The sequence below is a fragment of the Cupressus sempervirens genome, chromosome 9, assembly GCF_028749045.1.
Source record: "Cupressus sempervirens isolate cs-2001-9-10 chromosome 9, ASM2874904v1, whole genome shotgun sequence".
Taxonomy (NCBI): domain Eukaryota; kingdom Viridiplantae; phylum Streptophyta; class Pinopsida; order Cupressales; family Cupressaceae; genus Cupressus; species Cupressus sempervirens.
The window spans coordinates 366822788-366845497 of record NC_143126.1 but is presented as its reverse complement, the minus strand read 5'-3'; the positions used below and the strand labels follow the sequence as shown (position 1 = coordinate 366845497).

Below are 22710 nucleotides of genomic sequence, written 5' to 3'. Positions count from 1 at the left end.
AGAATTTTAGAAAGTAAATATAGAGTTGAGATAATTCTAGAAGGAATAATTCATTGAAGGGTCAACTAAGGATAGAGCCACATGGACCAAGAAAAGAAGGTAAGAAAGGTATGTTTATGGATTATATTTGTTTAATTATATTTATGAATTTATTTATATTAATGAAGGATAATATTGTGTTAACCTATGGCCTTAGCATCATGGATATTAATGAAATTCGAAGCATAGAGCATGTGAGATATTAAGATCTCCATTGTCCGCCATGGCCGATAATCAATGTGGACTCAAAGCATAGAGCATGTGAGATATTAAGATCTACATTGTCCACCATGGTCGAGAATGAATGTGCTAGAATATTCTGATGTTGTCCACATGTGCATATAGAGGATGCCCATCGAAAACGAACCTTAAGGGGTGCGCTCCTCAAAAGACGGTGCGGTAGCTATGAGCTAGGAAGCCTAAACTGGAGACGTCCTTAAGATTGGTGTTAAATTAGAGGGTAGAATAATATAGTTAGTTTTGTTATTGTTGTGATTCTAACCATTATTTTGCAAGTATTACTTGTCCCAAACTAACCCTAATAGTGGGGACATTACAAACAATATAATGGTTGATGTACCTTCTTTGCTCAAAGTATGGCATTATGTCCTCCAAATCAACCAAAAGAAAATGAATTTGGGTGTGGAAATCACAAGGTGATGAATAGGTACATCATAGAGCACACAGCATTACCATCGGCATCAGCATGCCTTTTGCAGATCAAATCGCATGAATGCAACAAGCAGTACTTTATATGAACATGTTATGAACACTTGTACAGGATTTGAAGTCTTATGAGGTTGATGAATTTGCCACATTCTCAAGAAAAAATAGCAAAACAGGTTTTGTCTCTGTATCCATATGCGCCCCGGATTAATGATGGACAACAATATTATCTTCAATGAAAAGTGCTATTATTGTTCTGTATAGAAGGAAAGCTGATCTGATGATCTAAATCCAATATGATGAGTCCAATTGCAGTTGAGTATTGATGTGCTATCTTCTATCTATTGTCCTCAATTTTGACATCACAAAATTGAAGCAACCCTAAGCAATTTTCTCATGGATTTGTAGGTGCATCCTCTTTGATTAACGCATTTATAAGGCATCATGAAAACAATTCATCATCGTTCTTTATGCAGTCTTGTTTATGTGTTCTTTTGAAAATTTCCCGTCGAGATCATCCTCAATTGTTTGTTGGTAAGAGTTTTCTTTCTCGCACTACAAACACTCAATTTTAGGTAAACTTTAGCATCTTTTCTGGTTTTTCTTCATGTTGTAAATAGTTTTTGGTCTTGCTTTTTCCTTAAGTGAATAGCCCTTGGACTTCCACTCGATTCGAGCTAACTTAGGTCGAAATCGGAGTTGTCTAGCTCAAGTTATAAGGGAAACAGTGGGGTTTTTCGGGTCAATTGCATATTTTTATTAAAAAAACCTCATAAAAGTGGATTTTTTATTGGCAATTTGCACGATATAACGTTCTATGTGATATTTAGAGTGGATTTTGTGGTCTATTTTAAAATTATAGCTCATTTTGAGTTGATTTGACAATAGTTTTTTATGTTTTATAAAAACAGTCTTTTTTAAGACTATTTTTCATGTTACTTTATTAAAAACTATAGTTAAATATTAAATATAATTTCATGAGACAACTTAAGTGTATAAGTGGGATTTTTATTTCATATTGCATGTATCCACATGCAAAATACTCCATGAAAATCCACATTCAATATATTCTAAGTCCCAGCATCATTTAAAGTGTGCTTTTTGAATGCGATTACATATGTGATTGTATTTAAAGTTCATCTTTAAATTCATGTGTTTATAAATTATCATTAAAAGTGGGTTTTTGAAACTCATTTACATATAAATGTAGAATTAAAATGAATTCTTTATTCATTTTAAACCAAAGTGGTGATTGTGGACCCAAATGCATGTTTTTGATGCTTTCCTTTAAGTCTACAAGCATAAGTTGACACAAAGTATATAAGCACAACTTGTTTAATGAACATGTCAAGAAGGCAATGACAATATCACCTTTGATTCCAAGCACGAAGGTACATTGATATGTGGGCTAGTGTGTGCAAGAAACAAAAAGAGGTTGTCGCATACCATAATAGAAGATACAATTAGTTGTGCATAGTGGAAAATGCCAACCAACGAGTTCATATCATTGAACTATTTTCAGTCTCTTGGAATGAAAGACACAAAAAGATTTTGGGAATCTTGGATAATTAAAATCCGTGTTAAACAAGCTGAGTAAATATTCCATGGAGCTGATCTCAAGATCAATCTTGCACTCTTCACCCATGAGTTCAATGTTGATACAAGTTGGAAACTACACCATCAAATTCAATCCCATGAAAACGTGGATTATAATGATGTGTCCCAAGTCAAAGATGATACACGCTAGCTTGTTTCTTTCCCTGCATTTTAGTTTAAAAAGTGATGAAGATCGCCATTTTGATTTCAAGAATTTATTAAAGACAACTTTTTGTGAATTAATCAAGGACCAAATAAACCACCTCAATTGTTAATTCTGCACAAAAAAATCTTGAATTCAAACATGGGGTGATATAATTTTTCTTAGAATTCAAGGATGAGTTTGCAAAACTAAGAACCATTAACCAAGCCTTGTTATTACTAGACATTTTGAGAAACCGTGTAAGGACATGTATATATTTAAGTATTTTCAATGTTCTTCATTTAGATCTTTGTACATTGTTTAAGTAGGTCTGTCTTGAGCCATTTGGTTCAAGAAGTTAGGATAGGTTGTCTCAACCCAAATGCATGTTTTTGATGCTTTCCTTTAAGTCTACAAGCATAAGTGGCGATTTTTGAGCCAACTGCATATGTTTTATAAACACATGTAAATGCCATCGAGAAATGCGTTTGACTTACATTTTCCTATCAAAGGGAAAGTAGAGATGTTTTCCTCTAAGGCATATTTTTGAAATATGACTATGCATCTCAAAAGTGTGTTTTGCACTGAGTTGTAGGTCAAAAACTTATGAGTGGCGATTTCTTACCCTATAATATATGTGTTAAAACATGTTCATTACTTCTAAAAAATGTCAAATGGAGGTATCATTATAATAGCTTATGGTGGTGATTTTCTTTTGCATTACAAATGTTATAAAACACATGTATTTGCCATCTGGAAATATGTTTATCATTATAATGCTAAGAGTGGCGATTTCTAAAGAGAATGCATATTCTTCATAACATGTTATGAGTCACTAAAAACATGTTTGGTCTTGAACGGCGATTTTTTTTACAACTACATGTCTTTTGAAACATGGTTTTGCCCTTCTAAAAGCCATTTTTCTTCTATCTAGGACTGAATGACATTTTCAAAAGGAAATACATATGTTTGTAGTATGCTATGAGTCCCAATACATGTGTTTTGCTTTGACAATGCCTTATCTTTTATAGACGGCGATTTTTTGGAGAAATACATGCATTTCTTAGCATGTTAATGTCTTTCTAAAGTGCGTTTAAAGCCTACAAGATTATAGACGCCAATTTTAAGAGCTTTTGCATGAAGTTTCAAGACATGATTTTGAGCCAAAACAGCTTGTTTTGGGCTTGATCTCCATTAAAATACCTTGCATTTCAAGGCATTTTTGTATCAAATCTCATCAAAAAGCTTTCTAAGGTAAGGGTTTTCATTTCCAAGCTTGTTTTTCATCATTTTCAAAGCTATTTTGATGCCCTAGATGCCATTTTTATATGTCTTTGCATTTGGAGTTGCTAAGTCAAAATTTGTTCCACATTTTGGGCATGGCATTTCTCTAACCATATCCACATGTCCAAATTTGAACCATGTTATCAGGATTTTGAAATCTATTTAAGTCTTGGCTTTGGACAAATCTATTATCCAAAAATCTCTTGGATTCTTTTCCGATTTTGACAAAGATTTGTCTTTCTCATTTTTGGTGGAGTTAAGATAATTTTCCTTGGTTATTTTCTGTAAGGCATTTCCATGGTATTTGCTAAATGTTCTTGCAAATCTTTGTTATTTCCATTTTCAGATTTGCTTGTGCATTTGAAGTTGTTCCTTCCATCTTTTGTCTTATTCACCAAAGTTGCACATGTAGTCAGGTGTGAAATCTCATTCTTAAAAGAAAGATAAGTTTGTTTTTCCCTTCCATGCGAATGCAAGTTAAAACCCCACCATTACGCATTCCATGTGCCTCCATATGGTTGTCCTATGGTTGAAGTCTTTCCCACATGCTTGCCAAATAGAATCTCACATTTTGCACTTATTAAAACATGAGGTACTCAATGTGTTATTCATTTTTCTCCTTGCTCACTTAAATCCAAGCTTGCTGTTGCATATGTAATTCATCCCAAAAAGCCCGTTTTAGGCTATTTTACTCATGATTTAGCTATTCTAAGCTTGACCCATTTGTTCATTCTATATCCTTGTTCATTACATCCATTTTCCCTATCCACACCTTTCCAAAATCCATCAAAATCTGGCTATGGGTCCTTCACATTAAGATGTTCTCATTTTATGGGATTTTCATGTAACAGTTGCATAGGCATACCATTTTCCAATGTCAAGAAAACCTACTCCAGGAAAGGGAAAAGACAAAAAGAAAATGAAATACCAATATGATTAGTATCATAACTCCATCCCTTCATCACAAGTAAACTCATACTGTGATGAAATATAGGATACTAATATTTCTCAAATGAAAGTTGAAGACTTCCTTGCAAGAGTTGATGCTGCAGCTACTGAAGATATAGCGTGGATTAAGCGAAATCATATTCATTTTCTAATCCACTTTTCCCTTGGCAGTGCATGAACCAGAATTCATTCTTGCATGTGCAAGACACTTAGATGCAGCTTCACGAACCATCAAAGACTAAGATGGTGATATTATCATTAGTCTCGATCTTGAGACTATTAATCTTATATCGCATGTTCCTCGTATTCCAATTGTTACGAATATAACCAGGAAGAAGGCTATGGAGCGATGGAATGAGGATACTCCTTATTGCACCAAATTTGTAAATGATAACTGGTGTGTTCAACATGAACTGCTACATGGTATACATTGCTGCTGTTTTGGGCATCTTCTCTAGTTTATCAACAAGACATGACAGGTCTATAATTCATGTGTGGGAATACTATGAAAAACTGTCTTTGAAGCAAAGTCGGATACACTTTAGAAGGGTTTAGGATGTCTTCTTCAGGCATTTTATGTACCTATTTGATAAAGAACTTCCTAATAGGCGAGTATATGATGAAGCATGGAATAAGGTAAATGAGTATGGTTGCATGTTTTTACAATTCCCCAACTTCACATATCTGTGAGTTGGATGCTTCAAGGGAGAGCCATACACACTACCAAGGTAACCTACCGATAAAATCATACTCATGGAGTTGGCAAGGCAACTTATGGAAGTTCAAGCTTATCAATCTAGTTTGCATTGGCCCAGAGTGGGAATCTCATCTCAAAACCCATTGAAGATTGGAGGATAGTCAATAGAGATTGTGCCCAAAGCAAAGAACATGGAGTTTGAACTCCAAAGGATCACGCTGAAAAAGTTTGCAGGCCGGAGTTGTTTTGATTGGAGAGGTTTGCATGACAAGATGAGGAAGCAATTATTACACATACATCATCTAGAAGATCTCTAGATTGATGTACGTACCAAGGTGGATATACGGCATATGGATTATACTCGATTGACTGTGAAACAAATTGTAGATTCCAACTTGGTATCAATTCCTCCTGGTTTTAAAGACGATTGTCAAATTCCAGATCCTGAATATTTTCAACATAATGTGGAGAAGTTACCCATTCTTCCTCCTACACAGTCATACAAAGAAAGTACATCCATTTGGGATAGGTTCCAGTCTATTTTGGCTAATACTAATACATGGATGAAGAGAAGGGGTCTTAAATGCATCAAAATAAAACCTAGCAAAGATTTTGATCCTGCTGGTCCATTTGGTTTAAGATCAAAAATAAAGGGTAAAGGTAAAGATGACACATCCTCATCTACATTTGAGCCTCCTGCTCAAAGTTTGCCTAAATTGTCTATCAAAGGAGGAAAGGATTCAAGAGTACTCGAGGTGAAAAGGAATGAATCCTAGTCGATTCAAGTTGAGTCAAGTGATGATGAAGCAAGGAAATCAAAGGAGTCATCACCTCTCGCTTAATGTTCCCTTGAAGTTCTTGCAGAAACTTCTCTTCCGAATTTGGCTCCAATCTTAGATGAATCCCATGATTCGCCTTTAGGTGTTGCTATGGATGCATTCTCTTTTCAGCATCCATCTTTTGAAGATTCTATGACTATTACACCAGTGTTGCATGTGTCCTCAGTCGCACTTGCACTAGAAACACAAGGATATTAGTATGATTTTGCGAATGTGTTTGATGCATATTCCTTATTGATTCCTTTTGTCATTGTCCGATCTACAACATTGCTTGATGTAACTTCAGCTCAGTTTGGGCAATTCAAGATTGAGGTCACACATAGTAGTCCTCCTCCTACGGCCATTCAGACAAAGACACCAACTATAGTTACTATTGTTATGCAAGGTAATCCTAAGTTAACTATGGTAACTACTACTTCAATCAGTGCATCTTCTTTCAATCTTCCTCCATGATTGAGCCCTGTTATAGAAGAGGAAGAAACAAGAAATTCCACTTGAAGAAGATGTCAGACAAGTGAGCAAACTAAGGGTTGCAAAGAATAAGAAAGCTAAGACAGTTTCTCGTGTGGTGGTTACTGAAAATCACATCAAGTATGCTGAAGTTGTTGAACCTCTTGTGGAGAATCTACCAAAGACATGTAGCCTGTTGATTACAAAATTGAAAGGGTTGAACTTGGTAAGAAAACAAGACTGAGTTATCAAAAGGATGCACATGAGGCAGTTAACTTTCTTTCTCGAAAGAATGATGAACTGTGGAAAAAGAAAATGAAACTCAAAGAAGAAAATTTGCATCTGTTGGGGATCATTGAAGAGTTGAAGAGGTCTTCTGCAAGCAATGAACCTGTTTCAATTGTATGTACAAAAAGAGAGAAGCAAAAGGCACATACCATTGATGAATGGAGCAGTAGTATTGAAAAAGAGGGAATCCAAGTGATTCGAGAAGTATACTGGGAGTTGCGGAATGAAAGAGAAGTCTCTGTTGAATTGGATAACATGTTAAAATCACTCAATCGTCAATTTGAGTTGCTGGACGGGGATATTGGTGCTTGGAACAGCATGATAGAAGTTGATTTAGACTTCCTATGTCAGTATGATGTCATTACCTCCGTTGAAATGTACCATGATTTCGTGCATGTGATGGAAAACAAGAAAGAAGTTCTTCAAAAATTCATAGAAGAGATAAAGGCAGCAGTACTCATGGTACCTACTCAAGAAAATAAGATCAAAGAAGCTTTCAAAGAGTTGTCATGTGAGATCATCACTAAGGACAACGAAGTAAAGTCAACAAGAAATTCTCACAGAGTTTGCAGAAGCCATTCGCCTACAACTTGAAGTAAATGACTTCAACATCAATGTGCTTGACATGTTTGCAAACTAGAACTGTTCATTGAAGAATCTGCATAATCAAATAGGTTCGTAACAAGGAGATATCGAGGGCAGCAAGCGTACTCAAGAAAGTTCATGATCTTACAACACACTGGAGAACCGGATGCTATAGTTGTATGAGAGTCCCTACGGAAATTCAAAGAGCTGGTTGATACCCTATGAAAACTCCAAATCAGATTTTTATGTGCTTTAAGTAGAATAGTTGTAGAAAGACTGCATGTAAAGAGCACTCATGTTGTAAATACAAGATAACATGTACATGTATAATCAGCTCATGTTGTTAAGTTATAATTGCATTAGGCATGCAACTTTGAATATAGTCAAAGTAGTTAGTTAGGATAAGGATGGGTGGTTGAGGTTCTTCCACTTTTTCCTCCACTTTTCTTTCTTCATTTTTCCTATATAAAGGAGAGTTCATTGTAGATAATCATCTTTTTCTTTTTCTTTATAGGAAAAGGTTGGGCTTGTGACCAGAAGGCTTTGTATTTCTTGTTGCAAATCTCTAAAGTGAATAAAGAAGCAAGTTCTTATCAAACTTTGTGTTGAGATACTTGGAATTGATCATTGTCACTTATGTTACATTGATTCATTCTTCTTTGTCACTTATCTTCTTAGAAGTATTTGAGTTTTTGATATTGCTCTTGGAAGCCTTTGAGCTTTCTTAAACGAGATTAATCTAGTTTGTTAGTGGCTGCATGTCCAAGGAATTGAAGACTTTGAGCTTGAATTCTTAGTATATTATTTCATACTTGGATAGTTGAACAAAGATTTTGAGCTTTGTTAGCTATTCGCCCTTTTGTTTCAAGAAGATTGTCTGTAGGAGACTTTGGGTTCTTACTATCAACCACACGTCAAGATATAACTGCTGTCTTAAGGTTGTTCTACGTCAATACTTAAGCCACTGGTATTACCATAGCAATAAATTTCTTTTGTTTAATTGCAAGTAGTAGTTAGTGATATTAAATCATTCCTGAAGAAAGAGGAATTGATTAAGTGAACTATCCTTTCGTTAATTCCAGTGAGGTCTTTGTTGTAGTCATCTATGTACAGTAAGAAGGGAGTCTCCCCTATTGCTGAGAGGAGAGATTTATCTCACTACACCATTGCCTAAAGTTCCCATTTTGTAAGTTGTGGTTACAGTGGCTTACAAAAATTTGTTCCAACATTATCATGTTCAGATGAATCAACTACGAGCCTGCATTTCCCATGAAGACACAAAAGATGGAAGGCCTCCTTTGTTTAGAAAAGAAAGAAGACTCTTCTGGGATTAAATCAGGATAGACTGTCAGGTGGCATAATCTTTCTGACAGCCAATCTAGCAATGAGCTGAATGATGTTTAAGTAGCACTGTTAAAGGTATATATATATATATACACTCTTGAGAGGAACTGCAAATTCAAAAATTATACAAGCTTCAAGTTCTAAAGAATTGTGTTTGTGGTGACATGCCACAAATTCTTCAAAATTCCAATCCCAAAATCCCTATTAACTTTTGCAACCTGTTATATTTAATAAGCATTGTTTTATTGGTTAGGCCTATTGCTTATATGATGGTGTTGAAAATAAATGGCACATGAAATCAACTAGACTCATCCATTTAGAGATGATGTGTAGGGTCAAAGAACTTAAGTTTAATATTTGTGGTTAGTGAGCTCAACATCATAGACCTCTACTAACTTACCAGATAGCGTTTTGTGTCAAATCATGGCCATGGTTTATCAGCTGATTACTGTTTTTAAAACTGATGAATCTAGAAGTTGATGTACTCTGTTGGATAAATTTGAAAATCATCAAATACTTGTTAGTAATTTTCTGTGTCAACCTCAAACTCATGAGTTTCCAGCAAGTTTACAGAGCAACTCAAAGCAAGTACTTGGCCAGTCTCTAGGAGAAACTTGTGACTGCTAAATTTTTGCCAAATTTCGAAGTATTTATGTAACTTGCTAAGTTTTAGCCAAGTCGCCAAGTCTGAATCAAATTTGGATTTACTGAGTTTTTGCCCAGACTGAATTTTTGAGCTATATTCCACTATAAATTTGTATGCAAACTAGTGGAATTCCAACTACAGCTCTGATCATGTTTTTTATTAAAAGAGGTTAATTAGTGTTTGCCCTGTCATTTGACAATTTATTGTTTGCCCTGTCAGTTGACAATTTATTTTTGGTCATTTGTGTTTATCATCCTGTTGATATGAGTTTTATTCCACTACAACATGCCAAATCAAACACTTAATATTTCAGAGTCAAACACCTAGTATTCAATCCTCTCTTGATATAAGGTCATCTCTCATGCTAAGCTTGCAAAGTAAGATCATGAAATGACTTCAAGGTTCTCTTCAACGGTGGACTCACTTAGTGAAATAATGTGATTTGTTGATATCGCTTAGGGGACTTACGCTATTCATTCAATGGACATCAGCTGTTTGCACTTCTAAAGATTTAGCTTCACAATGTGCAATGAAAATGGGGTTTGACTTTTCGACTTCAGCTCCAACTTAAACTTCTAACCTCTATTTCTACTTCTACTTCTACTATGAATGAAAGTAATCATGGATAAACTTGGACTCTACTAGATGTAGCTTAATTAGCAACTCCACCCACCTAGTGCAAGCTTCTAAGGATATATTGTTTTCAAATCAATATCTACCCTCTTCAATCCCATCAATGGATGAAAACTAAAGATTGAATATCAATTAAAGTTAAGTACTTTCACTAGCTCACCACACAAGGCACTCCACCAGCAAGAGGCTAGTGGCCCAGTTTATACTCAAGTCAAACAAGTAAACATCCATGATTCTTTCGTCCAACTAAACTTCTTCAAAACAACATGAAATGAAATCCTAAGCTAAGTGAGGAAATATGAATCAGCATGCAATAATGCAAACTTGATCACAACAATTCACCATGCAAGACACAAGAATGAAAAGTAGAGAAAATTTGGCATTATGTTAGCAACAATTCTCCAACAAGTCCTCCTTTACAAATGAGAGGGGGTGGGGTTTATATAGGAGCCCTAATTACAATGAACGGCCAAGATCGATTTAAAATCAAGGGCCTAGATTAATCTACTACAAACTCTAATTAGGGCAACCAAAAGTACCAAATAGAAATGAAGCACCATAAAATAAAACAATAACAAAATCTAAAAGCTTGAGAACTAATAAGAAGCAAAGAAGCCACCTAGTCATCATCCAAGATGTAGACTCCCTTCTTCTTCTCCCTTCTAGCAAAATCAAGGAACTTAAGAAAAAAATTACTAAGTTCCTCCATTTCAATGCTATAAAGGTTGCCATGTTGCATCTCCATAACCTCTAACTTCTTCATGCAATCTTTATCTTAATTCCACCACCTTTACTTAGGAATATTTTATCATTCTTGGACTTCTTTCTCTTGGATGTCTGGACTTTACAATGCTTGAATCTTTGGTATTTCCACCTTCATCATTTGGAATTCTTCTTTGTCTTCTTCGTCTTCGAATCTAATCCTTGGAGCAATCCCTTGAATACTTTAACTTCTTCTTGGCATATTAAATTTTCCTTAATCCACTTCTTGTGTGGATCGATCATCATCAGGATCACTCCCTAGACAAGAATCTTGTCCTTGGAATCTTTTTGTTCTTGGCCTCAAACTTTTCCTTATGTCCTTGCTTTTGATGGTTTGATCTTGGGATAATTCCTTCAGCTTGATCCTTGAAGTTCCTTTCCTCTATTCTAGTTTCAAAGTGCATCATCTTGAAGTGTTGTCCTTTGAATTCAATCCCTTTTAGGCTTATCCTCTTTCAATTGCTATCCTTGGCCTTGAGCTTGAAATTGTCTTCCACCTTCCTTTATTCACTTCCTTGTGACTAACCCTACTCTTGATCCAAACATGATTCCTACTACAAGGCTCAAAGTTAGTAAGGATTAAAAACTTCAGAAAATTTTCAGTCTAGACCATGAAAGTGCTTGAATGTATACATGGATTAAACGATTAATTTCACACTTAGTTTTAATGAACTGATCCAAGGAAAGAAACAATCGAAACACAAGAAAGAATATCAAGACACCCAAGATCCTTAAACAAATTTGTGAATTCAGATTTTCACACTAGTGATGATAATATCGTCAAATCAGTCGTACTAACTTATTAAAGTAACTCCAAATCATGACTTTGGTGGACTCCCACAAGATCTTTGAAATAAACAACAATTGAATCACAGTAGCGAACTACTTATTTGGAATGCTTAAGCTTCTGAAGACAAGTCTGCAATTTCATTTAAATCCTTCTTAAGATGATCCCAACATTCCAAATTAAGCAAATTCTATGTCCATGGATTCATTGGTGAACATTGAACAAAACAACTAACCAAAAACAATTTTGAGGACAAGTCTAAAAATGAGTTGTAATTGATCCAAACCAAGCTCAAAATCCATGCACAATAATTGTAATGAAAGTTTGGAACATAAGTTTGCACTAATCCTTGTGTTAGAACAATAATCCACAACTTAGAATAATAGAATTAGAGCTCAGCAAAGTTCTGATTTTCTGAAGACAATTCATGGCCAAGTCTGTGTTCTCCTCAATTTTGACATCACAAAATTGAGGCAATCCTATAGAATTTTCTCATGGATTCGTAGGCGCATCCTCTTTGTTTTAACACATTGATGAGGCATCATGAAAATAATTCATTATCTCTAAGTTGTTATTTGTGTAGTCTTGTCTATGTGTTCTTTTGAAAGTTTGAAGGTTTTTCGTTGAGATTATCCTCAATTGTTTATTAGTAAGAGTTTTTCTTCTCGCACTACAAACACTCAATTTTTTGTAAACGTTCACGTCTTTTCTTTATTTTTCTTTGTGTTGTAAATAGTTTTTGTTTTTGTTTTTGCCTTATATGAATAGCCTTTGGAATTCTGCTCGATTCGAACTTAGGTCCAAATCGAAGTTGTCTAGCTCAAGTTATAAGAGAAAAAGTGGAGTTTTTCAAGTCAATTGCATATTTTTATTTAAAACCTCATAAAAGTGGGTTTTTTATTGGCAATTGCATGATATAAAATTATATTTAATATTTAAAGTGGATTTTGTGGTCCATTTTAAAATTTCAACTCATTCTGAGTTGATTTGACCATAGTTTTTTATGTTTTATAAAAATAGTTTATTTTTAGACTATTTTTCATGTTACTTTATTAAAAATAATACTTAGATATTAAATATAATTACATGAGACAACTTAAGTGTGTAGAGTGAGATTTTTATTTCATATTGCATATATCCACATGCAAAATACTTCATAAAAATCCACTCCCAATAAATTAAAGTCCCAACATTTATTTAAATGGACTTTTTATATGTAATAACACGTTTTAATGTGTTAAGTAGGCTTTTAATATGAATTTACATATTTTAAACTTATTTAATTATTGTAAGTGGAAAAATATTACTCAATTACATATGTTGTTGCATGTATAGGTTTATTTTATATAATTTAATGCATTTTAATGAGGTTTTTCTAACCCATTACATATACATCTTTTAAAATTGCTACATAATGGACTTTTTAAGTTAAAATACATATTTTAATAACATGTAAATGCATAAAGTGGTCATTTTGGAACCAATTGAATGTGTATGTAATATTTAAAAACCCATTTCACTTAGCCTAAGCCAAAGTGGCATTTTTTGGCCCAACTACATGCATTTTAAAATGTGTTTTCATGTTTTAAAACCCCATCAAGGCAAAGTGGCAATTTTTTGCCCAATTGCATTTCTTTCAAAAACATGTAAATGGTCTTCAAAAGTGCATTTTGCACTAGGTCCTCAATGAAAAATAACAAAGTGGCGATTTTGGAGCACATTGCATGCATTATAATATATGCATTTGCATAAGGAAATCCCGTTTTTAACTTGTAGCTTGCATTTGGAGAGTTTTTGGGCACATTTTTCATATGCAAATGCAGCCAAAAAGTGTGTTTTACTTCATAACATGAGACCTTTTGATCAAACACCCTACAATGGTGATTTTTAACCCAAAAACACATTTTTTTACTCTCAAAACTTCACTTTTTGGGCGTTTTTCTCCAAAAATGGGTTTTCCAGCTTTCAAATGCTCATATCTTAAGCATTTCTTGATCATTTTTGATAATCTACGAGTATTTTTTTGCTAAACTCACCCAAATAACACATTGGGCTACTCAAAAATGGAGTTTGTTGAGTGTCTTCTTCATTTTTGAACTCATCTGGGACACGCTTTTTGCTCAAAAATGCCCTAGTTTTGAGCAATTTGCACCATTAAAATAACAAGTGATTGGATCAAGGTAAGTTTGAAAGCATTTCCTATCCTTCCTAGCTTGCATTCAAGTCTTCTAAATCACTTGGTATGCTTTGGATATCATTTTCCAAATTCTTTACATTTTGCACATTGCTTGGTCAAAACGGTTGCTAAAATGATGCAATTTTTTGCTCTAACTTTCTACACTTGGCAAGTTACTAATTTTGACTCATCTGTTCCAAGGATCAAGTCAAGATTCGAAGTCTATTTAACACTTCATCTTGCAATCTTTCTAACTCCAAGAAATCTCTTTGATTCATTTTTAGATTTTTCACAAGTGTTTAAAACAACTTCTTCTCTTGCCTCTTGATAAAAGGGTGTGATTCCTTGTTATTTTTCATAAGGTTTTTGTTGTATATATTTGTTCTGTTGTGTATGCAAGTCTCATTTCCATTTTCAGATTTGCATGTTTTTGTATATATATTGTCACTTCTTTTTCTTTCGTCTTCTTCTTCAAGTTGCATATGCAGTCGGGGATAAACTCTTGTTCTAATATGGAAGCAAGTCCCTCTTTCCCCCTCATGAGATGCAAGTGCAAGTCCACCAATATGCATTTCGTGAACCTCCATATGGCTGTCCTATGGATGAAGAATTTCCCACATGCTTGCCGGATACATAGTATGACTTACACCTATTAAAGTATCCTATGTTTCTATTATTACAAGGTAATTGGTAAATACTTGCTTATTAATAACAGAGACCGAAAGGTCAATTTATACAAAAGAAAGAGACGATGTTTCCTTAGGAAACGATCGTAAAGAATAGAAACATTCTATTCCAGAGAAAGCAAAAAACGAAAGCAAACTAAAGCTAAAGATATTTACAAGATAACCATTAACTAATAATAGACGTCTTATCTATTATTGTAATACCCTCCCTTAATGGTTAATCTATCTAACACACCAAGCTGTCCTCTAAATTTGACAAACTTATCAAGACCAAGAGGCTTGGTGAGAATGTCTGCAGTCTGATCTGAGGTAGGAACATACTGCAGATCTATAGTCCCGTCTTCAACCAACTGTCGTATGTAATGACAATGAACATCCACATGCTTGGTTCGTTCATGGAAGACTGGATTCCGTGCTAACTTGATAACGCCTTCGTTATCAACAAACAGAGTAGTCGGTCCTGCTGGTGACATCTGCATATCCCCAAGCATCCGACGAAGCCAGACAGCTTCACATCCTGCCTTAACAGTCCCTCTATATTCAGCCTCTGTAGAAGAGAGAGAAACTGCCTGCTGCTTCTTGCTGGTCCATGTGACTGCACCGGATCCCAAACTGAACACATATCCAGATGTTGACTTTTTATCATCAATAGAGCCTGCCCAATCTGAATCTGTGAACCCACTGAGTTTAGGATTAGAACTCCGAGAATACAGAAGTCCATAATCAGAAGTGCCTTTCACATAACGAAGCACACGCTTTGCTGCCATCCAATGATCAGCCTTAGGAGCTGTCATAAAGCGTGAAATATAGCTGACTGCGAAGTTGATATCAGGCCTAGTAGCAGATAGGTAGATGAGGCTGCCTACTAGTTGCCTATACGTAGTATCATCAACGGAAGGAGAATCAGACTTGGCTGATAACTTGAGACCTTTCTCCATAGGTGTAGATGCAGGTTTGCAATCCTGCATTCGGAATTTGTCTAACAAAGCTCTAGCATATTTGGACTGAGAGATGAATATACCAGAACACTGTTGCCAAACTTCAACACCTAAGCAATAATGCATGAGCCCAAGGTCAGTCATATCAAAAGACTGGCATAAGTGTTGTTTGATTCCCTGAATCAAAGATGCCGAACTGCCAGTGATGATCAGATCATCCACATAGATAATCAGAAGGATGATGTCACTGTCAGTAGTCTTGATGTACAGATTTGAGTCTGAAGAACTCCTCTTGAAGCCTTGATCACTGAGGTACGTATCAATCTTGATGTACCATGCCCGAGGGGCCTGCTTCAAACCATAGAGAGCTTTTACCAATCTGAGAACCTGATGGTCTTTACCAGCAACCTTGAAACCAGGAGGCTGCGTCATGTAGACCTCTTCATGGAGATCACCATTCAAGAAAGCACTCTTTACGTCCATCTGATGGACCTTCCAGCCAAACTGTGCTGCCATGGCTAGGACTAATCTGATGGTGCTCATCTTTGCAGTAGGAGCAAAGGTCTCCTCATAATCAATGCCCTGACGCTGAGAAAAGCCCTTTGCCACTAAACGAGCTTTGTACTTATCCAAAGTACCATCTGATTTGTATTTGATTTTGTAGACCCATTTGCAGCTAATGGGTTTCTTCCCTAGGAGAAGATCAGAAAGGACCCAAGTGTTGTTCTTCAGCAGGCTCTGGTGTTCAGATTGCATGGCCTGTTCCCACTCTGGAATTCCTTTAGCCTCGGAATATGTTTGAGGTTCAAACACACTGTAAATGTTGGCCATAAGAGCAAAGTTAACAGAATCTATAGTTTTGCTCTTTTTTCGAGTAGTTCTCCCATCAATGAGCTCATCATCATGAAGATCAGCAAGTGTCTTAGCCCACCACTTAGGCCGGAGAGGAGAATGACCAACAGTAGTACTAGGAGATGCTTGATCAGCAGGATCCTGATCAGAAGAATTTGGATCAAACTCAGGTGAAGCATCTTCAAAACGAGGTGATCCTGCAGGAGAAGCCGGAGGTGGCTGTACAGGTATCACTGGCAGGACTAGAGCTGTAGGAGCTACTGGAGCCCTCCCATCAGGTGGACCTAATGGAAGCCGAACTCCCAAATCATGAACCTGCATAGGCTGGTCTGCTGGATCAGGAACAGGAGAAACAGGCATGAATGGTCCTCGCTGCTCATCAAAGACTACATCGCGGCTGTATATGAGACGAGATGTCTCAACATCAATAAGGTGGTAGGCTTTGTGAAGACTGCTATATCCAGCAAGCATCAGTTTCTGACTCTTGGCATCCAACTTGGTGCGTGAAGCATCAGGGATCCAAACAAAAGCAAGAGAGCCAAAAACCTTCAGGTGACTGATTCTGGGCTTGCGACCTGACCAGGCCTCTTCCGGAGTTTTACCTTTGACCGCCACTGTGGGTGACCGGTTCAACAGATAAACTGCAGTGTTAACTGCTTCTGCCCAAAAACGCTTCGGAACATGTCTATGTTCGAGCATGGAACGAGCCATCTCGGTGATTGTCCTGTTCCGACGTTCAACTACACTGTTCTGTTGTGGCGTGTGGGGTGTGGTGAACTGGCGTTGGATGCCATGTGTATCCAAGAAGCTGGAGAAAACATTAGAACAAAATTCCCCCCCATTGTCTGATCTAAGAGTAATAATAGATTTCCCAGACTCTTTTTCAACTAAGGGTTTAAACTTCTGAAATACAATAAATGCATCAGATTTCTTTTTAAGGAAATACACCCACATTTTTCTACTGAAATCATCTACAAACAACAGAAAATACTTGTACCCAAGAACAGAAGGAGTGGCCATAGGGCCGCAAATATCAGCATGAACAAGCTAAAGTACTTGAGAAGCTCGCCAAGAATCGCCACTGGGGAAAGGTGTGCGATGTTGCTTCCCAGCCTGACATGCGTCACAAACTCCAAGGTGTTGGGTTTGAATCTCTGGCAAACCAAGAACAAGCTCATACCGAGCAAGTTGTGAGAGATAATGCACATTTAAGTGCCCATATCGCTGATGCCAAAGTGAGCTGATGGAAGATCGCCGAGCAGCCATAGCTAAGTCCTGAGAATCACCAGAATCAGTAAGTCTGAAAAGACCATGATCCTCAAGACCAACTGCAATAGTAGACTTAGTCGCCCGATCAGTGATGGTGCACTGATGTGAACTGAAGGTGACTGCCAAGTGTGGAGAATGTCGCAGCAACTGACTGACCGAGAGTAGATTTAGTTCCATCCCTGGAACGTAGTACACATCAAGGAATATGAGCTTCCTCCCAACAGACTGAATTTGAATGTTGCCTTTACCAACAACCGTGTACTCTTCTCCACCACCAAAGATAACAGAATCTGAATAAGGCTGGTAGTCAGTAAACCAGTCTCTGCGGTGAGTGAAATGTCGAGAGGCACCTGAATCAATGTACCAGGCAAATGACTGTACATGATCTGCGGTTCTTTTAGCCATGAAGGCATAAAAGGCAGATTCCACCTGCTCAGTGTGCTCTGCACTGTTCGCTTTGGGTTGCGAACCTGATTGCTTAGACTGGGCAGCTAAGCGTTTCCGACATGCAACCTTCATGTGACCATACTTGTGGCAATAGTTGCATTGAATGTTCTTCTTTTTGGTACCATCGGATGCTGGAGCAGAAGACTTCTGCTGAGATGGTTGCTGAAACTTGCCCTTATCCTTCTGAAAGGATTTCACAGCAAAGGCTTGCTCAGTGGAGGTGGAACTGGAGCTGCTACCGAACTGTTGTTTCCACCGATCTTGCTGAAGTAGCAGGGTGCAGAGATCAGTGAACTTTAGATCAACACCAGTAGATGTGATGTTGAGAGTCTCGATAAAATGCTCATAGGAATTTGGTAAACTCCGAAGAGTGATTACCACAATATCCTCTTCCTCCATCTTGCGACCGATGGCAAGTAACTGATCACGGATTTCCTGAATCCGATTCAGGTGTGCCTAGAGCGAGGTGCGCTCATCCATGACAATAGAAAACAGAGTGTTTTTCAGAAAGAAGGCTCTGCTCTTGTCGGAAGTCTCATGAAGACCTTTTAGATGTGTCCAGATTTCGGCCGCTGTCTTGCCGGATGGAATCTGAGAAAGCTGGTCATCAGCTACGGAGAGTTTGAGAAGCATTACTGCCTCTCGATTGTTCAGATCCCATGTATCTTGATCAGGACCCGGAGAAGTCGGACGCTGGTTAACACCCAGAACAAGTTGATCGGTGTTTCGATATTCGAAGATTGCGATGATGCGCTGCTTCCAGGTTCCATAATTGCGAAAATTGAATTTGGAATTATGCTCGAGCAGAATATTTGTCAGAGATGCCATGGCACATTTTTCAATGAAAAACTGTGAAAATCTGTGAAGGCACGTTCTTCGAGGCAAAAATACGGAAGACCCAGAAAAATCAGAGAATGACCCAAAAGAGAGCTCGAAAAACCCAGAAGGAATCTGCTGTCGTTTTTTGAATCCGCTGGCTCGAAAATTGAGGCACAAAAATCGAGGCACCCAAAAAAAACGGACGACAACCCAATTGAGCTCTCGAAAAACCCACCAAGAATCTGCAAACAAAAAAAATTTTCGACCCCAAAAATTAGGGTTTCGAAAAAAAACGGCCCTAGCTGAAAAAAGCTTGAAAAAACTTCAGATTTCTTGATGAAAAATGGTCGAATCTGCTTCCCAGAGCACGATGACAGACTGAGACGGCTAAGAGCATGAAGATTTGATACAGAAACATGCAGATTTTCACCCCAAAAATGCGAGTCTTCAAAAATGGCCACGATTTCCACGCGATTTGCAGACCCGTAATTCGGGAATTTCTCCAAGCAGAAAAACCCTAGGTGGGTTTTGGAGAAATTAGCTGAAATAATTTTGGAAAAATTTAAACAAATAATTTCAAGAAGAAATTATAAATTTTTCCGAAAAAATTTAAGTATTTAGCTCTGATACCATATTACAAGGTAATTGGTAAATACTTGCTTATTAATAACAGAGACCGAAAGGTCAATTTATACAAAAGAAAGAGACGATGTTTCCTTAGGAAACGATCGTAAAGAATAGAAACATTCTATTCCAGAGAAAGCAAAAAACGAAAGCAAACTAAAGCTAAAGATATTTACAAGATAACCATTAACTAATAATAGACGTCTTATCTATTATTGTAATATCTATTTCATTACACTTTAGCATATTTTAAAGCTCGCTATCCACATATGCAATCTACTCCAAAAAAAACTCATTTTTGGCTATTGTAGTCATTTTTTAGTCATTCTGAGCTTGACCCATTTGTTCATTCGCTATCCCTAACCATTCCATATCCTTTCCCTATACATACCTTGCTCGAATTTGTGTTTTTACACACCCAAGTTTTCTATGGACCCTTCATATGACAATGTTCATACGCTATGGAACTTTCATGTGACAGTTGCATAGGCACACCATTCGGCAATGTCAAAAGAAGTTACACCAACAAAAGAGAAAGAGACTACTATTGGATTGAATGACATTCTCAAGTCACTCAATCATCAACTCGAGTTGTTGGACGGAATCTTGGTGCCTAGAACATTATGATGGAGATTGATTTGGACGTCTTGTGTGAGTACAAAGTCATCACATCTGTTGAAATGTACCATGATTATGCACATGTGATGACCAACAAAGAGTAAGTTTTACAAGGACTTGTAAAAGATGCAAAAGCAGCAGTAGCCAAGATAACTAACCAAGAAAGCACGATCAAAGAGGCATTCAAAGGGCTATCATGTGAAATCATCACTGAAGATAACGGACTCAAGAATCAAGAAGATGTTCTCATAGAGGCCATCAACATAAGTGTGCTAGGTACATTTACAATATGGAAATATTCATTGAAGATTCTGCAAAATCAAATGGAGATTTGTAACAAAGAGATATTTGGAGCAGCAAGCATACTCAAGAAGCTTACAATGATCTCACAACACACCAGTAAACTAAATGTTACAGTTGTACGCAAGTCCCTGTGGAAGTTTGGAGAGCTAGTTGATACCATGTGAATACTTCAAATCAGATTTTTGTATGCTTTAAGTAAAATAACAGTAGGAAAGTTACATGTAAAGAGCATCTATGTTGTAAGTACAAGATAACATACACTTGTACAACCAGCTCATATAGTTAAGTTGCAATTGCAGGCATGCAACTTTGAATTAACGTCAAAGTAGTTAGTTAGAGATAAGTCAAGATGGTTGAGGTTGTTCCACTTTTTCCTCCACCTTTCTCTCCTCTTTATCTATATAAAGGAGAGAGCTCATTGTCAAAAATCCACTTTTGGCAAGGCAAGAAAATTCTGCCAATTTGTATTGTGCACTCTAAGACTTTGGGCTTGGATGTAAATTAGATTGCTTTCAATAAAAAAGCCAACTTGCTTTCAAACTTTGTGTTGATTCAAAGTGTTATGTGACAACATTTTCTGGATATTGATTGTGAGTTTTGGAGCTTCACTCAAGTGGGATTTGAATTTAATTGTGCAGACTTTGAACTGCTTGTTGCATTCAAAGCCAATTTGCAGACTTTGAACTGCTTGTTGCATTCAAAACCAATTTGAACTTTTGAAGACTTTGTGCTGCAAGAGGACATACTATAATAGATAGTAGTGGCTGTAATCACTTAGAGTTGAAGACTTTGGGCTTCAATTGTAAGTGTTTTTGTTGAATTTCAGAATATCCCATAAGAGCCTTTGTGCCTTACTAGTTATTCTTCTTGAATCCTCATTCGAGACAAGTGCAAGAGACTTTGGGTTCCTATTTTTGTTTTACAAATATAAAAAGTTAACTGCTGCCTCTGGTGTTGTTCTTACGTCAATTCCAGGGTCACCGGTATTATTGTAGTAATAAGGCACTTTTTGTTAAGTTGGAAAGTTATACTCGTATGCAAATCATTCCTGAAAAAAGAGGAATTGATCGAAAGATCCATCTTTTTTGTAATTTCAATTAAATTTTTATTTAATCCACCTATGGTAAGAAGGGAGCCTCCCTTATTGCTGAGAGAAGAGAGAAATCTCATGAAATGTTGCCTAAAGTCACAATTTTGTAAGTCATAGTAAATGACATACAAAAAATTTAGCCAACAGTCTGAAAATTAGTTTTAAATGGGCTCCAACATAATCCAATCAATACATGTTAGTTCACATAGGAGCATGAATAGATTTCACTTAGGACAAGCCTTATTGTCATGACAAGAGAAGTCCTGATTTTCTGAGGACAAGTTTGCAACATACCTTTTCAGATCTTTGTATGGCCTTTGAAATGACCTCGAAGTGACATCCACAAGGTACTAGTATGATTTGGATCAGACTGCAATGAATATGACAAACCCTGATCTAAAAAAATAAGTTTGACTTTCAGAAAATTGTCCTCAGATTTATGCTTGTAACAGCCTTACCTCAGACCCCAAGTGACTGAAATCAATTGGAAATGATAGGTTTTGATGTGGAGATCACTCTGCAAATGCATGCTGGGGGCCTTGAGCCTTCAAAGAATTTATAGGAATTTTCAAAAAGATAGCCCATGTTCTTTATATCTGCAGACCTAGGTCTGCAACTCAAGGTTTCCGGACTTAAAATGGCTTGAAATGAGCCTCAAGATGTCACCAAAAGCCTGCAACACAGTTAGGCTCGGATTGAAAACAAAGACAAAACCTAGATTTACATGGAAAAAATATGATTTTCTTACGTAGTCCTCAGACTTTCATTTGTGGCAGCCTTACCAAAGTCACCCAATGACTGAAAATGGTTGGAAAAGAAAGGTATTTGGTCACTGAACAGTCTGCAAACAAGTTTGGATGCCTAAAACCTTTTGACTAATTTCTATGATTTAAAAAAAAAAATCGCCCCTGTTCATGAAGTTTTCAGATTTGGGCTTGCATACCTCATACTTAACCCTCTAATGGCCTCCAAATCAATGCTCAAGAATGGGGGATTGGTTTAGAATGAGTGCTTGGCACTCCGGGCATTTGAAAATATTTTCGTATATTCTAAAATTAATTGCCAATCTCAGAAGTCTGCAGACTCGGACTGTAATATCCATGCCTTTGGCCCTCCAATTTCCTTCAATATCTCAGAACATACTCTCCATAAGTCTGCAATCATAGCTGGGCCAGTTTAGAA

At 36.8% G+C, this 22710-nt stretch overlaps 1 protein-coding gene across 7 annotated transcripts in view; it reads right to left on the bottom strand.

Annotated features, from left to right (window-relative positions):
- Nucleotides 1–22710, bottom strand: part of LOC149538820 (recQ-mediated instability-like protein) — a 100426-nt gene that overhangs the window by 53154 nt on the left and 24562 nt on the right. The gene's annotated exons all lie outside the window — the stretch shown is intronic.